The sequence below is a fragment of the Anomalospiza imberbis genome, chromosome 36, assembly GCF_031753505.1.
Source record: "Anomalospiza imberbis isolate Cuckoo-Finch-1a 21T00152 chromosome 36, ASM3175350v1, whole genome shotgun sequence".
Taxonomy (NCBI): domain Eukaryota; kingdom Metazoa; phylum Chordata; class Aves; order Passeriformes; family Viduidae; genus Anomalospiza; species Anomalospiza imberbis.
This window is the reverse complement of record NC_089716.1, coordinates 1,136,130-1,159,466: the sequence shown is the minus strand read 5'-3', so window position 1 is coordinate 1,159,466 and position 23,337 is coordinate 1,136,130. Positions and strand designations below refer to the sequence as shown.

Genomic DNA, 23,337 nt, shown 5'->3' with positions numbered 1-23,337 from the left:
GTATATCGCCACATCGTGTCCCGTAGGTGATCTAAAAATTCAGAAGGTGTTTGAGAGGGACCTTGTTTAACAGAATATAAGGCTGACCAATTTATGGTTTTAGGAATCGCTCATTCTAGTCCTTTTACTATAAAATCTTGATATCTCTTAAGCTGTGCTAATTCATCGGGTTCATTGGGGTCCCACATCGGATCCTGAAGAGGAAATACATCTTTGATATCCTCTTCTGCTATTGTGCAAGCATCCTCAGCTAAATCCTTGGCTACCTTCAAAACCAACTGCTTCTCTGTTTCTGTTAAGGCATCAAGTAGTAACTGCATGTCTGCCCAATCAGGTGAATGCTGCTTAACCATAAACTTTAATCTTTTAGCAACCCTTATCCGGTCATGCCGGTAACCCTTAGCAGTCTTTTCCCAAGCGTCCAAATCCATTGAGAAAAATGGGACCTTAATTATCCTAGGTTCCCCTTCAGAGGTTATAGCCTCTCTTAAGGGTGCTTGTGTAACTCTTTTAGTTTGCTTTCTGGTTTGTGGGGGTGGGTTCATTCTGGTTTGCCTTCTGGTCCTTGATGCTATCGGACCTTGTGGGGAAGGCTTGGGACTTAATTCAGGTTGATCCCATTCACTATCACTACTAGGCAGTGGTGGATAAAGCCTCGTGGGTTCCCTTGATTTAGGAGTTGGTGGGGAGACCCCTACCTCAATTACTGTTTTTCCCAGGGCAGATGAACCAGAAGATAAGTTAGGGGAGGCCAGAGATGGTGAGGGTTTTGATTTTACTCGTTCCTCTACCCTCCCCTCTTTCCTGGTTCCTAGGGGGTGGTAAAAGTGTCTCCACTGTCTCTTGTTCTAAGATCTCTGTTGGATACACTTTACTTGGGTGCGAGCATCTTTGGTTTATTGAACATGTACTACAACACCGTTTGGGCTTTTCCCTGTTAGCTTTATTATCTTTCTCAAGAGCCAGTACCAGTGGATCAGATGGTGGCCTGATCCCACAGTCCCTTTGCCACTCAGGGTGATTCCGAAGACTGAAAAACATATCAGCATAAGTCACCTCTTGCCACTTCTGTTCACGCCTCAGGAAAAGCATGAACTGTAATAAAGTCTCATAGTCCAGTGTACCATTTACTGGCCATTTCACCCCTCCATTGAGTCTATAGAGTGGCCACCACTGCGTAGAAAATTTGACAAGGTCCCTTTTAGTTTCACTCCCACCATAGCCCACCAGCTCTTTCCAGTGTGTTAAAATGCACCCTAAAGGGCTTCCTCTGGGAATCTCTTTGCTCTCATTTGCCCCCATGTTTAGAATTTTCCTTTTCAAAACGCTTTTTGATCTTATCCCAGTTCTTAAGCTTCACCTGGTATTCCTCTGGTACAAAAATATGCTGGCCACACTCAACCTTAAGAATTTCCACTGGTTTCTTCAAGGCTCCTGAAACCCCGTTTTCCAACAACTCAAATATTTTACTGCTACCAGGGACCTCTTGGCCAGTTGCCAACAAAATTCGTATAACTTTTTGAGTAGCCTCTTGTTCCTTTGTACAACAGAAAGCACAAATTCCAATCTTAGGTATTAACCACCTATACCCCTTTCGGACCCACGAGTCCTGACAGACTGCACACCGAAATACAATCCACGGATTACAGCAGCAATCTTTATTTGGGCAGGGGAATACCCCTGAACCCGGCTCCCGATTCCTGTACCTTTTGCTCCGGGTCATATAGCTGTGCTAACAAACAAAAGGGATAAAACAGCTTGTTAATTAATTTTCTTCTTTTCTCTAAAAGAAAGAGGTTAGCAGTCCTTTTAAAACAGGATTCAGAACAGCAGCTGTTAAAGGAAAACTTGTTATACAAAAGGAAAAGGGGAGAAAACTCTCTTTTATTAAATCAAAAAACCACACAATGTAGTTAAGCACTCCACCCAAGGTGCAGTTTATTCCTCTGTTATGCTTTGCTTCGGGTATATTACTATTAAAATACGTTTAAAACTTGTAAGAAGCTTTTCATACACTGTAGCAGGTGTGCAGCTGAGAGCCAAGCGTCACCAAAAAAGTCTCTCTGCTGCCTCTGCTAGCACTGGTTCTGAGCTCTGTGTCTTCTGCATACAATCACAGCCGCAAACAGCCAGGGTTTTTTTCACAACTCCAAACACATTCAACCAAAAATTTTAACAAAGTCTTGCTAAAAAAATCACACAAACTCCAGCTAAAGCACAACACAAATCCCTCCCCAATAAGTGGGGGTGTAAGCCACCAACAAACACTCACTCGCTAAACTTGGAGTTTTCCAGAGAGTTAAAAAATGTATTCTGAGGTTAAAAAGCCTAGATTCCCTCCGGTTACCCGGGCAACAAATGACTCCTCAATTACCAGAACTATGTCAGGAATAGTTTCGGCTTATCACTCACTCTCTAATTACAAAATAAAACAAACTTAACTCACAAAGCCCTTTTCGCCTAAAAACACATCAAATAAAATTTTACAGTCAAAACTACATGCTGCATAAGCTCATGCACAGCTTAATTCCCCTCTAGCACACAATCTAAGCACAATACAAACACTTTAAGTAAGCCCGCTTTCCCAAACAAAGTGTCAGCGACCCCCCCTGCAAAGCAGGCAGGGATTTCAAAAACCTTTTACAACCTTAAGCTTACAAAACTCCCAAAAACACTTACTACCAGTTAATAACACACACCAAATCGCACGAATTATAATGCTCACAACACGAACTCTCACAATCCACAACAAATACAACACACAAATAGTTTTCCACAACCTAAACACACAAAATCACAAACCCACCAAACAAACACGGATCCGATTACAATACACATACACACAGGGCGCTCGGTCTCCACTACGAGACACGAACTTCTCAAGCTCTGCTGCCACTGTCTCCACTACGAGACACAGCAGACCACCAAATCCCCGGGTCCCCACTACGGGACACAGGTTACCAAACCACTGATGCAAGACGTCTCTTGCGTCCTGTTAACTGCTTATATAATAAGGTACTTTTTCCCCAAATATAAACATACCTTTTGTCGGTAGTTCCAGCAGGTTCTGGTCTTTCCCCAGGTAGTCAGCGAGATCGCAGGATCCCCCTTCCCAGAAATTCCTGGGTGGGCGCCCAGAGGAGTCCTGGACCCCCACTGGCCCCACGGCCAGAGAGAGCAGCAGTCCTGCCGTGGTCGCCAAAATGATTTATTAAAGAAATATGGATATTGATCTAGCACCGATATCCACCTGTGACGGACAAAAACTCTCTAACAGTTTAAAGTTAGAAAGTGTATGTTTATTACGACGCCGGGCGGCATGCGGGATAGCTCCCAAATACACACCGCGCCCCTCAGGTGATTACAGAGTCCTTTTATCCATACAAGTATTGAATACCCAAAATACAAATACATATTCATCATTTTGGTACATCCCATTCCTTACGTCGTATGCTAATCAGTTCAAAAGCAATTAAGCATGCGTAGTTTGTTCCTTGAAATGGGTCGGTGGTCCCTTTCATCGGGAGGGGTCCCAAAATGAGGAAGTAAATGTAGTCTTCCTCATTCTGACCTTTCTACCTTTTCAATGCAAATGTGACACATGAACCCTTGGTAGAACTCCCATTTCTTATCTGTAGTTGGTTTCGGAACAGAAGAGGCCCACAATTGTCTTATGTTCCTAAAAGCTATTTGTCAGTTTTTATATTTCTCATTACAAACCCAGCTAACTAAACATTGTGTTGACAAGCAATCAATTATTAGTTAACTACTAACTCTTAACTTCATCAAGCAATGCCTACCCATTTATTTTAATTAATTCCAATAAAGCTTATTTCTAACTAAAATCTTAGCTCTTCTAAAATCTCTAAATTTCTTAAAGTTTATGTTTCAGTGGGCACTGCTCACTGGATGGCCCCAGAAGTTGTCACCAGTTCTCCTTACGGCCCCAAGGTGGACATCTGGTCCTTTGGAATTGTGACCATCGAGATGGTGGAAGGAGAACCTCCTTACTTCAAGGAAACGAGGGCCATGGTAAGAGGCCAATTCTCCCGTGGTTGCAGAGGCCTGTGAGCACAGGGTGAGCCTGCACTGGGAGCAGCAGCTGGAGGTTTCTGCACATGGGGAAGGGAATTCCCAGAGGACTGGAGTCTCAACACAGACACATATTCTGCAGTCTCCAGACACAATTTGCTTTGGGATTTACGTTGTTGCAGTTCTTCTGGCTGTGAGGATGCCCTGAAAATGTGAAGCAAATGCACCAGCTCTTTACAATGGCTGTGGCAGCACCAGGGTTTGGGTTTTTTGGTTGGCATAGAAAAATGAGCTGTGAGCAGCATCTCTGCCAGGGAGGAAAGTGCCCCTGGAGCTGGGGCTGGGAAGCCGGGGTCGATGTGAGCACTTGTGGGTGGGAAGGAAGCTGGCAGAGCGCTGAGTTTGCTTTTCCTGCAGGCTCGCGCTCTGATCCGGCAGAACGGGACCCCGCAGCTGCAGGAGCCCAGGCGCCTGTCGGCTCTGCTGCGGGACTTCCTCGAGTGCAGCCTGGAGCCGGACGAGGAGCGGCGCTGGTCTGCCCAGGAGCTGCTGCAGGTGAATGCCAAGCGGCTGCAGGGGAAGCAGCAGCGCCAGGGAGGGGTTTTCTTGTGGGGCCCCCTCCGATGGTCTCCGGTCTCGCTGCTTTCCACACGCAAAGCAAGCAGAATCCTCGCCTGGTTTGGCTTGGCAGGGGCCTTTCGAGGTCATCTGCACCTGGGGCCCCACAGCGAGCAGGGCCATCTTCAAGCAGCTCAGGTGGCTCAGAGCCCTGCCTGACCTGAGCTTGGATGTTCCCAGGGAGGAGGCACCTCCCACATCTCTGGGCACCTTCTGTCAGTGCTTCCCCACTCTCCTGCTAAAAAAAATTCTGCCTCAGATCTAGTCTGAGCCTGCTTCCCTCTCCTGAGTTTCAGACCATTTCCCTTTGTCCTGTTGCAACAGAGCCTGTGAGGAAGTTGACTCTGGAAAGTAACGGTTCATTTCTTTCTTTTTTCTCCTTTGGGCAGCACCCATTTTTATCATCAGCCAAGCCTCTCTGCAGCCTGACCCCTCTGATCACTGCAGCAAAGAAACTGAGGCAGCAGCGGAGGAGATGAAGCACTGGAGGACAGATTTTAATTACTGTAGTTAGTTAGGACAACTAGTTAGTTATGGTAGTTAGCAGTGCTAGTTAGTTATGGTAGTTAGCAGTGCTAGTTGGTTAAGGTAGTTAGGACAGCCTGTTTGTTACGGTTCTTATGACAGCCTGTTTGTTATGGCAGTTTTTTGAATAAAAACTCTCTTAAACCTCAACTCCCTTGACGTGTCCCTTCCTTCTCCCTGTGTGACTCAGCTGCCCAGAGCAATGTGAGGGGAGAGCGGGCCCAGCCTCGCCCAGAGCTGAGCCCCAGCAGAGCCCTGGCAGAGCCCAGAGCAGCCTCGGCATCTGCAGAGTCAGCCTGGAAGGAGGCGCTTGGAGCCTTCTTGGCTGCACCCGACTCTTGGTTACAAACTGTGTGTCAGGGCTCACCCCCAGATTGGGGTGACCCTGAAAGATGGAAAAGTCTCTCCTCTTACCTGTGCCTTCAAAGAAAGTCTCAATAGTCTTCAGTCCTCCGGTCTCAAGGTAGTTTATTGTGTGTTATCTAAAAGATTTTCTTCCTGAACTGCTGCGGTCCGTTCAGCAGGTCAAAGGCACACACTGACTCCCATGGGGCTGGTGCCATCTTTTATATCATCCATTGCGTGTTAAATGTTTATGGTTTTACCCCAATGCCTATCACCTATATTGAATGGTGACTTTCTACTCTAAACCAATCTGTGAGTGCCAACATCACCATGAACATGGAGGTTAGGAAGGAGAAAGAAGGAGGACAGGGCACGTCCAAGTCCCTTCATCTTAGAACTTCTGGCCCCCATGTACAAAACTCAGACCCCTCTGTACAAGGCCTAAAACCCCCCTGTACAGCAGTCAGAAGTTCTGCCTTTCACTTTGTGACTACTTCTACAATAATATCTAAACTTTTGTGATTTCTTGTTCTTCCTGCAAGGTTGGTAAATTATTCCATGGGTCAGATTCAAAGCCACAGGGGTTTCCGGCTGCATATCAGTGTCTCAAATGCTTCTGACCTGGGCCCGGAACATCCAAGAGTGTCCAAGGGACATTCTGGGTTCCAACAAGAACAGGACAATGAGAAGTCAATGAAGAGCCTTGAATGCAGCTTTCCCCACGCCTCCCTCCTTCCAGCTGCACCTCCTCCCCCGGCAGTGCAGGAGACAGGGAATGGGGCCGTGCTCAGTTCATCCCCCGTGGCTTCTCCCTCTGCCCAGGGACAGGAGTCGTTCCCCTGCTGCAGCCTGCGGTCTCTCCCACTGGAGACTTCTCCAGGAACTTCTCCAACCGGAGTCCATCCCCTGGGGCACAGCCCCCCTCCAAGTGCTGCAGCGTGGGTCACTGTGCCACGGGGTCAGTCCTTCCAGGACAGGCTGCTCCAGCGGGGGCCCCTCTGTCCACGGGGTCACAGCCTCCTCTCAGGCATCCCCGTGCTCCAGCCTGCCTCCTCCAGGGGCTGCAGGGGGATCTCTGCATCCCCATGGATCTGCAGGGGGATCTCTGCATCCCCATGGATCTGCAGGGGGATCTCTGCATCCCCATGGATCTGCAGGGGGATCCCTGCATCCCCATGGATCTGCAGGGGGATCCCTGCAGCCCCATTGTTATATATGTCATGGAATAATTCATGCTGATGTAAAATAGACATGAAATAAGTTTTGCTTGTACAGAAAGATTCTTGAAGTTTTAAAAGACCACAAGCCGCAGCCGGGTAAAGATTGCAAAACCATTGATGGCAGCAGAGAGAAAGTCCTAATTTACAAATGAAAACTTCGACCAGAACCACCGGAATTTCACAGGAAAATTCAGGAATTTTGACCACAACCGGCAGAACTTTACACGAAGATTCAGGGATTTTGACCAGAACCAGCAGGATTCCGGACTGAACTGAGGGGATTTTGACCAGGACCGGCAGAATTTCGCATGAAAATTCGGGAATTTCGCCCAGACCCGCCCAAATCACGAATCCCGGAGCTGCCCGCAGAGGCGGATCCCAGCCCCTCGCAGCCCTCACCTGCCGCCCAGGTGAGCTCGTGCGGCTCGGCCAAGGTGTTCGCGTGCCACTGCGGAAAGGCGTTCTCGCACCGCAGCACGCGCGAGCGGCGCGTGAACAAGCACCTGGACCTGCGGCCCTTCACCTGCGCAGAGGGCCGCCAGCGCTTCAGGATGAAACATCACCTGACGGAGCACATGGAAACCCACACCGGGCTGCGGCCCTACACCTGCAGCACCTGTGAGCGCACCTTCATGTGGAGGGACAGCTTCGTCAGGCACCGGGGCACCTGTGCGGGGACAGCTGGCACACCTGGACGCAGGTACTGTCACACCTCAGTGACACCTGGCATACCTAAGTAACACCTGAGTGACACCTGGCACACCTGAGTGACACCTGGCACACCTGGGCACAGGTGATGTCACACCTGGGCAGGTGCAGGGACAGCTCCGTGTGACACGGGGCCACCTGTGCCAGGTCAGCAGGGACACGGGGGAGGGGCATGGGCAGGGGACAGGTGCGCTGTGACAGCTGGGAAAGATGGGGACAGGCGATGTCACACCTGGGAACAGGCGATGTCACACCTGGGCAGGTGATGTCACACCTGGGCAGGTGATGTCACACCTGGGTGCCACCATAAGTGGACATAAGTGCCACCAGGTCCAGCTGTCCCCACCACCCAAGCTGCTGGAGGCGAAGGTGGTCGTGTTGGCCACCCTGGGCGAGCTGCTGGCCACCCTGAGAGAACTGATGGCCACCGTGGCCAGGCCGAACAGGACGTGCTGCTGGCCGTGTCCCCAGAGTTCCTGCGGGTGGCTGTGGGAAACTTGATCTTTCACCTCCAGGACGCCCTGCGCCACTACCATGTCCCCTCCCTGGGCCACTGCCCTGTCCCCTCCCTGGGCTGGACCCTGGCCAAACTCGGGGACACCCCAGGGACCACCTGGGCCTGTGTGAGAGCCCTGGCCACCGCCTGGCAGCGTGTGCTGGACAGGCTCATGGACAGCGGGGCCCAGGTGGCCAAGGAGGCCACCAAGCTCCACGACGCCTGCAGGGATGCGGCCATCAGGAGGGAGCAGCGGCTGGAGCTGTACCTGTGGCTGCTGGGGGACTTGGTGGCCGCGTGTGACGAAGCCACCGCATTCCCCCAGGAGCTGCAGCGCCGGATTGGGGACATCGAGTTAGCCCTTGAGGGGACAACAAAGGTGTCCCCTGATTTCCCTGCGGCCTTGGTGGCCACGGTGGCCAAGGCCGAGCAGCTGTGGGAGGCCAGTGCCCGACTGACCACATGTCACCTGCTGGGGACACTTGGGGACATCAACAGCCTCTTCTTCTGTCCCTCTCCTGGCCACAGTGGCCACACGGTGGCCGAGTGGTGCCAAAGAGCCACCAAGACATCCCGAGGCTGCTGTGGACAGAGCAACATCACCACTGGGCCGCCATGGGGCCGGGGTCACCTCTGCAGAGACTCGGGGACATTCTGAGGACACTTTGGGAGCACTTGGGGACACTTTGGGAAGGCGTGTGGCGACGCTGGTGGGGGCGGGGGTGTGAACGAGCCTCCCCTCAGTGCCTTGCAGGAGACCCAGCTGTGATTTGGGGGCCAGGGGGGCTCCCCGGGCAGCCCCTGCGGCTGAGCACTGACCCTGCCCCGGGGGGCACTGGGACCCCCCAAAAACCGCACCTGCACCCCCTTCAGTGCCCCCACCCTCCCTCGAGCACTGACCCCCCCTCACCGGGCACTGGGACGAGTGGAGACCCCACCTCTCTGTTTTCTGGTGGTCGAGATGACCCTGAGATTGTGAAAAGTCCTTTTCTCCCAGCCCATGCAGCCAAAGGAGGAGTCGGGATGCATAGCTTTGCTTCGCAAGGTCGTTTATTTTCTCTTATCCATAACATGCTTTGTCCGCTCTGCTGAGCTCTGTTGGGCAGGTCGGTCTGTGGCAGCCTCCCTGCCCTCAGGGCGGTGTTTGTCTTTTACACTAAAAAGTACCTGTACTATGTTTACAATAACGTGCCAACACCTATCATTCATGTTGCACACTGTGACTCTACCTTCAACCAAGAGAAAAGTGTCACCACCACAGCAAGACATGGAGGGCAAGAAGAAGGAGAAGAAGGTCAGGACACGCCCAAATCCCTCCAGCTTGTCCCATTGAACCCTTTATTTTAAAACCCTAAAATTCTACTTTTTCACCCTGTGTTAATTCACCTACCACCCTACTCAAACCCTTGTGGCTTGTAATTCCTCATACAATGTTGGCAGTTTTCTCCAGGGGCTAAAACCAAAGCCACAGGCATTCTTGACACCGTGCCAAGGTCTCCGAGCCCCCTGCCAGGGGCTCGAGCCAACCAGGGCAGCCAGAGGGATGTCCTGGATTCCGACACTTCCAGTCACCGAGCACCGGGACCCCCCGTGCACTGCCTCACCCCGTTAGATGACCCCCCCCAAAAGGCTGGGACCCCTCCTGATCCATGAGCCCCCCCCAGTGCACCAGGACCCCCCACTCACCGCCCCTCCCCCATCCATGGGAACCCTCCCAAATCACAGCAGCACAAGGAGAAGAAGCCAACACCATCCCCTCAGCCAACGGGGATCACCAGGACCACGGATCACCAGGGCTCTGCCCAACGGGGGTCACTGGGGATCATCCAGCCTGGATCCTCCCATGGGGGATGGAGCTGGAGCAGCCCACAAAGCTCTTCCCTCACTCCAAGCTCTTCCCTCACTCAGGGCACTCACACGGCTTCCCTCACTGGTGCCTCCGTTGGTGTCTGGTCAAGTGAGAGCTCTGTGAGAAGCTCTTCCCACACTCCCCACACTCGTAGGGCCTCTCCCCGCTGTGGATGCGCCGGTGCACGGTGAGGCTGAAGTTGTGCTTGAAGCCCTTCCCGCAGTCGGGGCAGCGGAAGGGCCTCTCATCTGTGTGAATCCGCTCATGTAAAAGGAGAGTGGAGCTGGTCTGAAACCTCTTCCCACACTGGGGACACTCGTAGGGCCTCTCCCCAGCGTGGATGCGCTGGTGTGTTCTCAGGGAAGAGCTCTGCCCAAAGCCCTTCCCACATTCCAAGCAGGTGTAGGGCCATTCAGTAGTGTGGATCACCTGGTGCCGCATCAGCTCAGAGCGGTCTCTGAAGCTCTTCCCACATTCCAAGCACGCATAGGGCCGTTCCCCAGTGTGGATCCTCTGGTGCTGCATCAGCTCAGAGCTGTCTCTGAAGCTCTTCCCACATTCCAAGCACGCATAGGGCCGTTCCCCAGTGTGGATCCTCTGGTGCCGGGTCAGGCGGGAGCTGCAACTGAATCGCTTCCCACATTCCAAGCAGGTGTAGGGACGTTCCCCAGTGTGGATCCTCTGGTGCTGGATCAGGTGGGAGCTCCGCCTGAATCCCTTCCCACACTCCCCACACTCGTAGGGCCGTTCCCCAGTGTGGATTCTCTGGTGCCGAAGCAGGTGGGAGCTCCGGCCGAAACCCTGCCCACATTCCAAGCACTTGTGAGGCTTCTCCCTGCCATGAGGCATCTCCACCAGCTCCATGCTCCGGCTGGATCTCCGGCCGCCTTCCTGGCTCAGGGGGGCTCTTTCCTCCCCACAGCTCCCTGGGCTGGGTTTGCAGCCCCTCCTCCTGCAGGATCTCCGGGGCTTTTCCTCCTCCGCCATCCAGCCACACTCTGGAATGAAAAAACCTGGTTTGAGGAGAAAACAAGAGGAAAGCACCTTGGACTGCAGGTTCCTCCCTGCCCAAGTTCATCTAAAGAAGTCATTGGGAATCTTGTGCCTGTGAGAACCTCCAAAACACCAAGATTCACCCCAGAAATCCTGCAAACATAAAGACACAGATCAAAAACACCCCACACATCACAAGTCAGCAAAAACCTCCTCCAAAAGATAAAGATTCAGCTGCCACATAAAACCAACGCACCAACATTTAGCCCAAGCAAGCTCCAAAACACCAAGATTCACCCCGTGAAAATCCTGGATCCCCCTCCGCAGTCACCTGCTGCATGTGGGGGGAGCAGCGCTCCTGGGGCTGGGGGGAGGCTGCAGACACAGGGAGGGGTGGAACCTTGTGCTGCTTCCTGTTTCTGCTCCTCCTCCTCCTGTGTCTCTGCTCTTCCTCACACTCCTCTTCCTCCTGCTATTCCTCCTTCTCCTGCACAATGCCACCTTCTCCTGCCACGTCCATCCTTTGACCATTTTGTTCCTCAACCCTGCTTCTCCTTCCCTTCTCCTCCTGCCTCCAGGCCCAGCACCCACTGCCGGCTCCCTCTTCCCCCCAAACCCACAGCATCCCAGCGCAGGGGCAGGGATGGAGCTGGGGCAGGTCGGGCTGGGGCAGCGCTGGGCTCTCGGCCGCTTCCGCCCGCACTCGGTCCCCACTGCAGCCGCTCCCGCCAGGACAGCGCGGGGGGCCCAGCCTTGGCGCTGCCCCACTCCCACCTCCCCAAATTCCCCTCGCGGGGGCGATGGGGCTGAGGGGGGGGCGCAGGTGGAGTCCAGGTGGGGAACACTCGGAGCTGCAGATTGTACATGGAAGAATCAGGATTTTCTATTAAGCATTTGCTTTGGGTCGCTGGAGAAAGGAAAGACTTTGCACAAAGCTCAGCAGCTCTCAGAGATGAGCACCCACAGGCAGTGAGCGCGGCTGCAGGAGTGGCAGAAGAAGGCCCTGGAGCACTTGGGCACAAAGGCACAGCAGCTGAATGCAAGAAGGGATGAGCAAAAGGCCAAGCTGAAGGCAAAGGCCATGGCACAGCTCCTACAGCCCCTCAGGGATCAACCCCAGGGCCCAAGCGGGCCCCAGCACCCAGGGGACGGGGTCGGCCACAAGCACCTGGCAGAGGCATTGCCCTCCTGGGCAGGGGAGAGCCCACCCAAAGAGCCCCTGGGAAGGAGTCAGGGCTGTAAACCAAGATGCCATGGGTACGGCTTTTGCCGTTGGCTTTGGCAAGAAGAAGAGCCAGACCCAGGGCAGATATTGAATTCTCTCCCTTGCAATTGATCTTGGGAATTCCTTACCCTGGTAATTCTCCACCCAGTGCAGGGTGGGGATAAGGGATGTACATTTAAAGCAGTCTGTGGCCAGAGTCCTGTCTCTTGTGAAATCTCTCCCACAGGAAGCTGGGCTGGCACAGAGCCTGCCTTGGCACTTTGCTGTTCCCAACATCCAAGCAGGACATCGGGCCCTGCCTAAGGAGGCCAAAGCAGCACCACTGGTGGCCAAGTGGCGTGGCCCATGCCAAGTGTCCCTGAGGCCAGAAACAGCCCCCAGCACAGCTGAGCACGGGGGACCCCTCAGCCTGGGCTCCAGGGCTCTGAAGCCCCGGAGATTTGCACTTCCCGCCTGCAGCAGGAGCATGGGAGGCCCCCACGGAGCCTGCACTGAAGGCAGCGCAGCAGCAGCCAGGGCTCCACAGCGGGGCAAGCCCCTGGGCCTGCCCACACATCCTCTGCTCAAATCCTCTGCCTGGGCACCCTCCTTGGGCATCTCCAGCCACCGGGGCCAATCCTTGCTGCCACTGCTGCAGCTTCAGTGCTTTCTGGGCCTGCACTGCCACAGCTGCTGGCGAAGACAACGGCACAATTCCACTCTGGGTCTCAGCCACACTCACACACTGCGCTGCCTGGGATTGCACTGATGGAAAATACACCAGGTCATAGACTTGAACATTGCTAACATTTTCTCTACTCAGCCTTGGTTTGCCTTGGCCTCGGGGAAAGAAATGGTAAAGGTTTTTTTAAGGGATGTTCCACCACTCAGTGGAGATGAGTTTAACATCTCAACACTCTGGGAATGGCCCAAAAGATTCCCACAAAGATAACGCCCAGCAGCAAACAGCAACCAACACCTACCCCAGACACTGCCCCCAGCAGAGCTGGAGACACCTGCTCTGGAAAAGGCTGAGAAGGAAATCCAGCAGTTCCGACCTGATGAACAGCAGAAGCCAAGAAATCCGGGTCCAATAGGAACCCAAATACTAAAAACTGCACAACTTGAAACTGCAGAACATTAAACCAATGGATTTAGATTGGTTCAGACTGTATCAAGTTTGGGGAAAATCCAGTTAAACCCATGTGTCATGGAACGATTTTCTCTGCACACCCGGGCTATGTGGGGATGGAATGATTTCTGCTACACATCCTGGCCAGAATCAAGGAATGCCTTGACTCCTACACTAAACATACTGGTGGAGTTTTTCTTTTTCCTGCACTTTCAGTGCAAAGTTTACAGCAGAAGAGTATTTTTTGTAATAATCCTACTTCTATATTGTCGGTTAGGTTTGGGTCAGGGATGAGAGAATGAGTTTTTACTCCGAGGAGAAGAGGAAAAAACTTAATAGCCTTGGAAATTTTTGTGTATGTTTGTGCGAGAGATACCAAAATTTTGGTCTGGGTTTTTCGACGTTCACCTTTAGGCTGCAATTTGGAAAACGAGAAGAGATTTAAAGTTGGCCCTTTCACTCATAAACAGTAAACAGACGATTTGAAAGAAAAAAAAAAAAAAGCAGCAGGTATTGGGGGGGGGGGGGGGGGGGGCCATGTGGGGCTGCTGGAGGCTGCTCTGGAAGAGAAGCTGCATTCCAGGCAGCCAGCAGAGGAGCTTTAGAAATGCAAATTAACACTGCTGGGGCAAAGTGGGGACAATGGACCTGCCTCTTCTTGCCTGGGGCAGGAATTGGGCTGATTCCCACTGCCCCTCACCCCAAGCTCTGCCTGCCTGCACAGATGGAATCTGCACAGCTGAAGGCAGAGCCCATGGTGAGGATCTCTGACTCTGCAACAGAAATGGGTGAAGCTGCAAAGGGAAACAGCAAATGGAGAATGTTGTGAAAACTTCACTAAAATAAGGGGGGATCATCCCTGTGCCCACTCCAACATGTGCTGGCACTGTCTATGCTATACAGGGAGTATCAGAGCACTGGGGTTTTTGCTATAACAAGTTCTGGGAAATCAGTTGGAATTCAAGTATTTGATGATGTAATTAGACAAAAGCAGTCAATTGATGCAGCCCCAGCTGGAGGGAGCAACCAAAAATGGGGAAAAGATGAACGGCCACCAGAACAAATCCTACAACATCATGGACCAGCCCAGGGGAACCTGAACCAATTCATATCAGGAGACACAGAACCCATTTATCATTTCAATGTCACCATTAGATTACAAGCTGTCCTGGAAATAAGAACCAACCAGACACCTCCAACTCCTGACCTTCCTGCCGACCCATCCACTGAAATGAGGAACACAACATTTCACCAGGGGATGGGATCAGGTTATCTTTTCCCAGAAAAAGGAGGAGTTTGTGGGAAACTAAATGACTCCAAATGCTGTTGGCAAAGAGACGACAAAGGAAAAGCAGTGAAAAAAGATAACACAGGAAATAGGAGAGCAGTTTATGTATTGGTCCAAACATGGAAAGGATGGGAATGGGACACGGTTTTGTGGCTCCCTGGCACACCATGGGTTAAACGAATGCTGCTTCTCCTCTTCTGTGCTACAGCAACTCTCATCTTTTTACCATGCTCCACACCTTGGGAGTGCAGCTCATCCAGCAGCTGAGCCAGGGGATGCAGGTGGCAGCCAGGCCTCCTGATCCAGAAACGGCTACAAAAGGACAGGGAATGAGGGCACCGAGAATAATCCCAAAACCAAAGAGGACCCGGGAAGAACAAAACAGAGTCAGTGAGTGAATCTGCCTGGAGATAGGGCCAGCGACATGGAGATGAGGAAATAACGGGAGAAACCATCTGTTCCAATAAATGTTACAAATGGACCCGGACAGCTGCTCAAAGTCCCGCTAAACTCCTCAACTTCCCGAAGAACAAAGACCAAACAGAGCCATGAATATCGGCTGTCATCCACAAGGAGGGGTGCATATGAACGAGGACAGGCAGCAGGCGGATCGGGAAGTCTGAACCTTCCAAGTCCCTCAGCCAGTGGGCAAAGGCAGAGGGAGATGCGGCCGGGAAAATGAGCATCCAAAGGAGGCAGCGTGCTACAACAAGGGCAGAGAGCGCATGGCAAATGCCCCACGGCCTCTCCCTCTGCTCAGCAATCGAGTCACTTTGACAGGACTCCTCGGTCTCCTCTGGCCACAGAAACCTCCGGCGACGGGAATTTCCCCGCACGGGCCCGGCCACGGGGCAGCCACCTCTGTCCCAGCCACAGCAACCGGGACGAGCCAGCGCTGCTCCGGCAGCGGCTCCTGCCCAGGCAGCGGCGGGAAGGAGACCGCGGGCAGCCGCTCCCGCAGCGCCCTCAGCCCAGGGCCGGCACGGGCCGGACACGGCACCGCCAAGCCGCCGGAGCCCCCTGCCGCCCCCTCCGCCCGCAGCGAGCCCCGAGCCCCCGCAGAACCCGGCGCGGCTCCCACCTGCGCCGGGGCCGCCTCCGAGCTCCGCCAATGCCGCCTCCCCGCGCTCCGGCCGCTGCCGCCGCTCCCGGGCCCGCACAGACGCTCCGCCAATGGCGCCGCTGCCGAGCCAGGGCCGCCCTCAGGCCGCCAGCGGGGCCGTGCTTCGCCCCGCTCTCACCAATCAGCGCGCCAGAACCGCGACTGACGGCAGCAGCGGCCAATGGCAGCGAGGGGCGGGCTCTGCACACGGCACAGCCTCGCCCCGCGCTCTCAGGGCCCCCCGGGCTGTGGGAGGGCAAAGCCGGAGATGAGGAACAGCCCTGGAACGGGCCCGGGCCCGGGCCGGCATCCATCTGCAGCACCAACAAACTGCTCCGCACCTCCCGACACGGCTTTCCCGGCCCTGCGCCTTCGCCTTCGCTGCCTCCGGCTCTGCGGGAAGCCCAGCAGCCCCACTTCTCCTGCCCCCTAATTCGGAGCATCCGTGCATCGCTTTGATTTCCCCCAAAAAGGGAAAACCGCCCCAAAGCCCTGTGGGGGAGTGGGGGAGGGGAGAGATTTCTGGCACAAAACTCCAAAAGCTCCGAGCAGGACAATGAGAAGTCAGTGAAGAGCCTTGAATCCAGCTTTTCCCACGCCTCCCTCCTTCCAGCTGCACCTCTTCCTCCTCCTTCATCCCTGCCCTGCCCTCCCTCCTCCTCCTCCTTTAACAGGAGCAGCGACACCCTCGGTGCCCCGTTCCCGCAGCCCTGGCAGCCCGCGGAAGGAGCGGGTATGGAGCCGGGATACGTCGGGATAAGCTGGGATCAAACTGGGAGAGACTGGAATCCTGCAGGGAGTGAGAGAAAGTTACCAGGCTCATACTGTAACGAACTGGGCTCGTACTGGGAGAAGCCACTGCCGGCCCCGGGACCACCCAAAAACACCTCCCGGGGACCCCCCGATGTCCCCCGAGGGCCAGCTGCGGCTCGGCTTTGGAGCCCTGCCAGCTCCAAACATCCCCCCCCAAAAAACCCCAACCCAGGCACCCCCCGGGATATTTGGGCCGAGCTCCCCCTGCCCGGGCACCTGCGGGATGGGGGGCGATGCTCCCGGGGCTGCGGCGACTTCTGGCAGCGCCAGGGCCCCGCGATTCCTTCTCTCCTCTCCTCCGGCTGCTCCCGGCTGCCGCGGCGCCTCTTCCTCCCTCCCTCCTCCTCCTCCCCCGTTCCCGAAGGCCGAACCGTGAGGGGAAAGGGGCGGGGAAAGGGCGGGAACCGTGAGGGGAAAGGGGCGGGGAAAGGGCGGGAACCGTGAGGGGAAAGGGGCGGGGCCAGGCCAAGGGCGGGAACCGTGAGGGGAAAGGGGCGGGGCCAGGCCAAGGGCGGGAACCGTGAGGGGAAAGGGGCGGGGCCAGGCCGAGGGCGGGAACTGTGAGGGGAAAGGGGCGGGGCCAGGCCGAGGGCGGGAACTGTGAGGGGACACTCTGTGAGGCGGCGCTCTACAGACAGAACTGCCACGGACTGAAAATGAACGGCAAAGAAATCAGTAAGTCTGAAAGTTTTATTTGCTATCAAATACATCCCAGCCACCCATCCCCACACAGTCCCCATGTCACCGCTCCAAACTGGGATCCCACTTCTCCCAATCTCCTCCCAACCCCATCTCACTCTGGAGGTTGTGGAATCGAGGGAGTTTTGGGTGGGATTGAGATTTTTGAGGTGGGAACAAGCAAATTGAGGTGGGATTGAGCCTTTATGGGTTAAAATTCAGTGGTTTTCAGTGGCATGTGAGTGGTTTTGAGGGGAAAGATCGATGCCTCTTGGCTTTTGGAGTGCAGTTGAATTGAGAAGAGAAAAAAATTAAGGTCAATAGGAAAGGAGAAGCAGCCGGGTGTGTTCCCAACGTGGATCACAGGGAATGTGGGTCACCAGGGCTGTGCCCAATGTGGGTCCTCCAGTGGGGGATGGAGTTTAGCTCTCCTCACATTGGGGCACTCGCAGCGCTTCCATTACCGGTGGCTCCGTTGGTGTTTGGTCAAGGTAGAGCTGCTGGGGAAGCTCTTCCCACACTGGGGACACTCGTAGGGCCCCTCCCCGGTGTGGATGCGCTGGTGTCTGATGAGGTGGGACTTCTGCCTGAATCCCTTCCCGCAGTCGGGGCAGCAGAAGGGCCTCTCCTCTGTGTGAACCAGATAGTGCGTGAGGAGATGGGAGCTGGTCTGAAACCTCTTCCCACACTTGGAACACTCGTAGGGCCTCTTCCCAGTGTGGATCCTCTGGTGCTTGATCAGGCTGTAGCTCTGGCTGAACCTCTTCCCACACTTGGAACACTCGTAGGGCCTCTCCCCAGTGTGGATCCTCTGGTGCACGTTCAGGCTGGAGCTCTGTCTGAAGCTCTTCCCACACTCCCCACACTCGTAGGGCCTCTCCCCAGTGTGGATCCTCTGGTGCTTCATCAGGTGGGAGCTCCGCCTGAAGCTCTTCCCACACTCCCTACACTCGTAGGGCCTCTCCCCAGTGTGGATCCTCTGGTGCCTGATCAGGTGTGAGCTCCTCCTGAAGTTCTTCCCACACTCTGAGCACGTGTGGGGCTTCTCCCCATCATGGAGCTGCTCATGGACCACCAGCTCCGAGCTCTGGCTCGATCTCCGGCTGCCTCCCTGGCCCAGGGTGGGTCTTTCCTCCTCAGATCCCCGCGATCTGCGTTTGCAGCCTGTCCTCGTGCGGCATCTCCAGGGCTTTTCCTTCCCGCTGGGTTCCTGCGTCGTGGAGCCGCTCAAATCAGCCTCTTCCACGAGGTTCTGCTGCAGGGATTTGTCCTCCCTGCTCTCCATCCTCAGCTCCTGCTCTGGGGGAGCAAGGACAAGGACAGGGTCTTCCTCTTCCTCGCCGCCTCCCAGGGGCTGGGAATGGGAAATCCTGGTCTGGGGAAAACAAGGGATGAGCACCTTGAGTCTGAAGGTCCCTCTGCCCGAGTCCATCTCCAGAAGTCCCTGGCCACCTGGGCTCCATAAAAACCTCCCAAACACCAAGATTCAGCCCTGAAAAAGCCTCCCAGGAGTTCCCCGTCCCTGCTCCCTCCCCTTTGCTGTTTGGGGCTCCCCCCCGTCCCAGCTGCTGGGGGTCACGCTTGGATTGGGGGTCCCCCTTCTCCTCGCTGCCCGCCCTCCCCAGGCTGTTGGGAGTCCCAGCAATCCCAAAAGCTCCCCCCTCTTGGCTCTCCCCATTTAGGGCTGCCGGGGCTTTTTGGGCTCCCGGGCTCCCTTCTCCCCTTCCTCTCTGCTTGGGGCTGCAGGGGCTCCAAGGAGTCCCCCCTGCCCCTCTCCAGGCTCTTGAGGGTCCCGCCGATGGCAGCGCTCCCCCCTCTCTGGGCTCCCCACTTTGGGCTCCTGGGGGACACAGGGCTCTGCTCCTCCAGGCTGCCTCTGCCGGCAGCCGCCACCGGGACCCCCAATGTCCCCCCAAGGGACCTTTTCCGCTCGGCTTTGCAGTTCTTCATTCTCCAAACATCCCCCCAAAACAACCCGACCCAGGCACCCCCCAGGATATCTGGGCCGAGCTCCCCCTCCCCGCTCACCTGCGGGATGATCCCACAGCTGGGGGCTACGAATTCAGGGAGGGCTCGACCGCGTGTTTCCTCCTGCTGTCCTTGATCCGCCTTTGTCCCTCCTCTTCCTCTTCCTCCCGCCCCTCCTCTTCCTTCCCCCCTTTTCTTCCTCCCTAAGCCCCCCTCCTTCTCCTCCTTCATCCCTGCCCTTCCCTCCCTCCTCTTCTCCCCCTCTCCTCCTCTTCCCTAACCCCGCCTGATTCTCCTCTTCCTTCCCCCCTTCTCCTTCTCCCTAACCCCCCCTCGCCTTTTCCTCCTTCATCTCTCCTCTTCCATCGCTCCTCCTCCTCCTCCTCCTGTGTGCTATCCCCTCCTCCCTGTCCTCCTTCATCCCTCCCCTTCCATCCCTCCTCCTCCTCCTCCTCCTCCTCTTCCCTTTCCCCATCTCCTTCTCCTGTTTCCTGCCCTACTCGCTCTCCTTCTTCACCCCTCCTCTCCCATGCGATCCCAGTTTGTACTGGGATTTGTATGCTCCGTGTCTGTAGGATCCCATTCCATATCATCCCAGTCCTGTTTATCCCAGTCTCTATGGTCCTGATCCATGTGGTCCCAGTCTGTGCAGTCCCACTCTGTGCAGTCCCAGTCTGTAGGATCCCAGTCCATGTTATCCCAGTCTGGGTGGTCCCACTCCATAGGATCGCATTCCACAGGGTCCCAGTCCCTGTTTTATCCCAGTCCGTAGGATCCCAGTTCCATATAATCCCAGTCCAGTTTATCCCAGTCCATAGGATTCAGGTCCATAGGATCCCAGTCTGGGCTATCCCAGTCCAGATTATCCCAGTTCATAGGATCCCAGTCTGGGCTATCCCAGTCCAGTTTATCCCAGTCCATAGGGTCCCAGGCCCTATTCGATCCCATTCCCTGTTTTATCCCAGTTCCATATAGTCCCAGTCCAGTTTATCCCAGTCCATAGGATCCCAGTTCCATATAATCCCAGTCCAGGTTATCCCAGTCCATAGGATTCAGGTCCATAGGATCCCAGTCTGGGTTATCCCAGTCCAGGTTATCCCAGTCCATAGGGTCCCAGGCCCTATTCGATCCCATTCTCTGTTTTATCCCAGTTCCATATAACCCCAGTCCAATTTATCCCAGTCCATAGGATTCCAGTCCATATTTGATCCCATTCCCTGTTTTATCCCAGTTCCATATAATCCCAGTCCAGTTTATCCCATTCCATAGGATCCCCGTCCCTATTTGATCCCATTCCCTGTTTTATCCCAGTTCCATATAATCTCTCCAGTCTCTCAGGCATCATGGGGAAGTGGGATAACTGGGGAGCACGGGATAATGGGGAAACTGGGAAAATGGGGGAGAAACTGGGGTAACTGGGAGAGTGGGATAATGGGGAACTGGGATAATGGGGGAGAAACTGGGATAACTGGGAGAGTGGGATAATGGGGAACTGGGATAATTGGGGGAACTGGGATAACTGGGAGAGTGGGATAATGGGAGTACTGGGATAATGGGAATTTTGGGATAGTGGGAAAATTGGGAATATCAGAATAATGGGAATTCTGGCATAACAGGAATACCATTGGGAATTTTGGGATAGTGGGGACACAAACCAGGGTAACTGGGATCACGGGGATAATGGGAAAATTGGGAATGTTGGAATACCGGGATAATGGGAATTTTGGGATAACAGTGAGAAAAACTGGGATAACAGGAATTCCGGGATAATGGGAATTTTTGGATAACGTAAATTCCAGGATAATGGGAATTTTGGGATAAGGGGAATTTTGGGATAGCAGTGACAAAAAGTGGGATAACAGAAATTCCAGGATAATGGGAATTTTGGGATAATGGGAATTTTGGGATAACAGAAATTCCAGGATAATGGGAATTTTGGGATAATGGGTATTTTGGGATAACAGTGACAAAAAGTGGGATAACAGGAATTCCAGGATAATGTGAATTTTGGGATAACAGAAATTCCAGGATAATGGGAATTTTGGGATAATGGGTATTTTGGGATAACAGTGACAAAAAGTGGGATAACAGGAATTCCAGGATAATGTGAATTTAGGGATAACAGGAATTCCAGGATAACATAAATTCCGGGATAATGGGAAATTTGGGATAACAGTGACAAAAACTGGGATAACATAAATTCCAGGATAATGGGAATTTTGGGATAACAGAAATTCCAGGATAATGGGAATTTTGGGATAATGGGAAATTTGGGATAACAGTGACAAAAACTGGGATAACATAAACTCCAGGATAATGGGAATTTTGGGATAAGGGGAATTTTGAGATAACAGTGACAAAAAGTGGGATAACAGGAATTCCAGGATAATGTGAATTTTGGGATAACAGGAATTCCGGGATAACATAAATTCCAGGATAATGGGAAATTTGGGATAACGGGAATTCTGGGATAACAGAAATTCTGGGATAACAGAAATTCCAGGATAATGGGAATTTTGGGAAAATGGGAAATTTGGGATATCATAAATTCCAGGATAATGAAAAATTTGGGATAACATAAATTCCAGGATAATGGAAAATTTAGGATAACAGGAATTCCAGGATAACAGAAATTCTGGGATAACGGGAATTCCGGGATAACAGAAATTCTGGGATAACAGAAATTCCAGGATAATGGGAATTTTGGGATAATGGGAAATTTGGGATATCATAAATTCCAGGATAACAGAAATTCTGGGATAACGGGAATTCCGGGATAACGCTGCCCGATGCCCATCCCGTTTCGGAAATGATTTGGGAATGTTTTTTTTTTTTTTGGAATTATGGGGCGAGGCTTGTCCCGGTGCTGGGGGGCGGGGGGGGGGGGTGGATGGAATTTTGGGGGAATTTTGGAAGGAATGGGGGAGTTTTGGTGGAATTTTAGGGGATTTTGGGGAATTCTGGTGGAATTTTAGGGGATTTGAGGGCATTTTGGGGAATTTGGGGGGAATTTTAGGGGATTTTGGGGGGGATTTTAGGAGTTTTGGAGGACATTTTGGGGACATTTTGGGGGATTTGGGGGGAAATTTGGGAGGATTGGGGGAATTTTAGGGGATTTGGGGGATTTTGGGGGAATTTTAGGGGATTTTAGGGGATTTGGGGGCATTTTGGAGGATTTGGGGGGAATTTTGGGGGATATTTTAGGGGATTTGGGGGGAGTTTTGGGAGGATTGGGGGAATTTTGGGGGGAATTTCAGGGGATTTGGGGGCAATTTTAGGGGATTTTGGGGCAATTTTAGGGGATTTTGGGGGATTTTGGGGGGTTTAGGGGGTCCTTGGGGGTCTTGGAAGGTCTGGGAGGGTTTTGGGGGTCTTCGGGGACTTTAGGGAGGTCCTGGAGGTCTTGAGGTGTCCAGGAGGGTTTGGGGGAATTTTAGGGGAGTTTAGGGGGGGGTCCTGGGGGGATTTTGGGGGTCCTGAGGATTCTCGGAGGATTTTGGGGGGCTTAGGGGGAGTCCTGAGGGGATTTTGGGGTCTCGGAGAATTTTCAGGGGGTCTTGAATGGATTTTGGTGGCCTCAGGGGATTTTTGGGGATCTCAGGAGGATTTTTGGGGATCTCAGGGGGGTCTCAATGGATTTTGGGATTCGCAGAGAATTTTGGGGAGGGGTCTCATTGAATTTTGGGGGGCTTGGGGGGTTCCAGGAGGGATTTTGTGGGTCTCAGGGTGGGGCTCTCCATGAATTTTGGGGTCTCAGAGAATTTTGGGGTGGTCTTAGGAGGGATTTTGGGGTGTTGCGGGGGAGGATTTTGGGGATCTTGGGGGGTCTCTCAATGGATTTTGGGGTCTCAGAGAATTTTGGGGGGTCTCGGGGGGGTTTTGGGGATCTCAGGGCGGGGCTCTCCATGGATTTTAGGGTCTCAGAGAATTTTGGGGGGTCTCAGGAGGGATTTTGGGGCTGTCAGTGGATTTTGGGGTGTCGCGAGCGATTTTGGGGATCTCAGTGTGGGGTCTCGATGGATTTTGGGGTTTCAGAGAATTTTAGGGCCTTCTTGGGGGGATTTTGGGGGTCTCAGGGTGGTCTGGAATGGATTTTGGGGGGTTTTGGGGGGGATTTTGGGGGTCTCGGGGGGGTTCTCATTGAATTTTGGGAGCTCCCAGCCCCCCTAAACCAACTCGGGGGGTCTCTACCCCCCAAAAATCTCAACCCCCCCCCCAAAAATCTCTTCCAGGCCCCCCCCTGAGCTCGTTGTGGGACCCCTCCCCAATTTTGGGGACCCCCCCCATGGCGGCCGAGCTGGAAAACGTGGAGGTCGCCCCTCCCCCCAACAACAACAACGGCCCCTGGGACCCCCCCCCCGGAGCC

The 23,337-nt window shown here is 53.8% G+C and overlaps 1 pseudogene; it reads left to right on the top strand.

Annotated features, from left to right (window-relative positions):
- LOC137464098 (uncharacterized) overlaps nt 1–23,337 on the top strand; it is a 1,364,046-nt pseudogene that overhangs the window by 212,439 nt on the left and 1,128,270 nt on the right.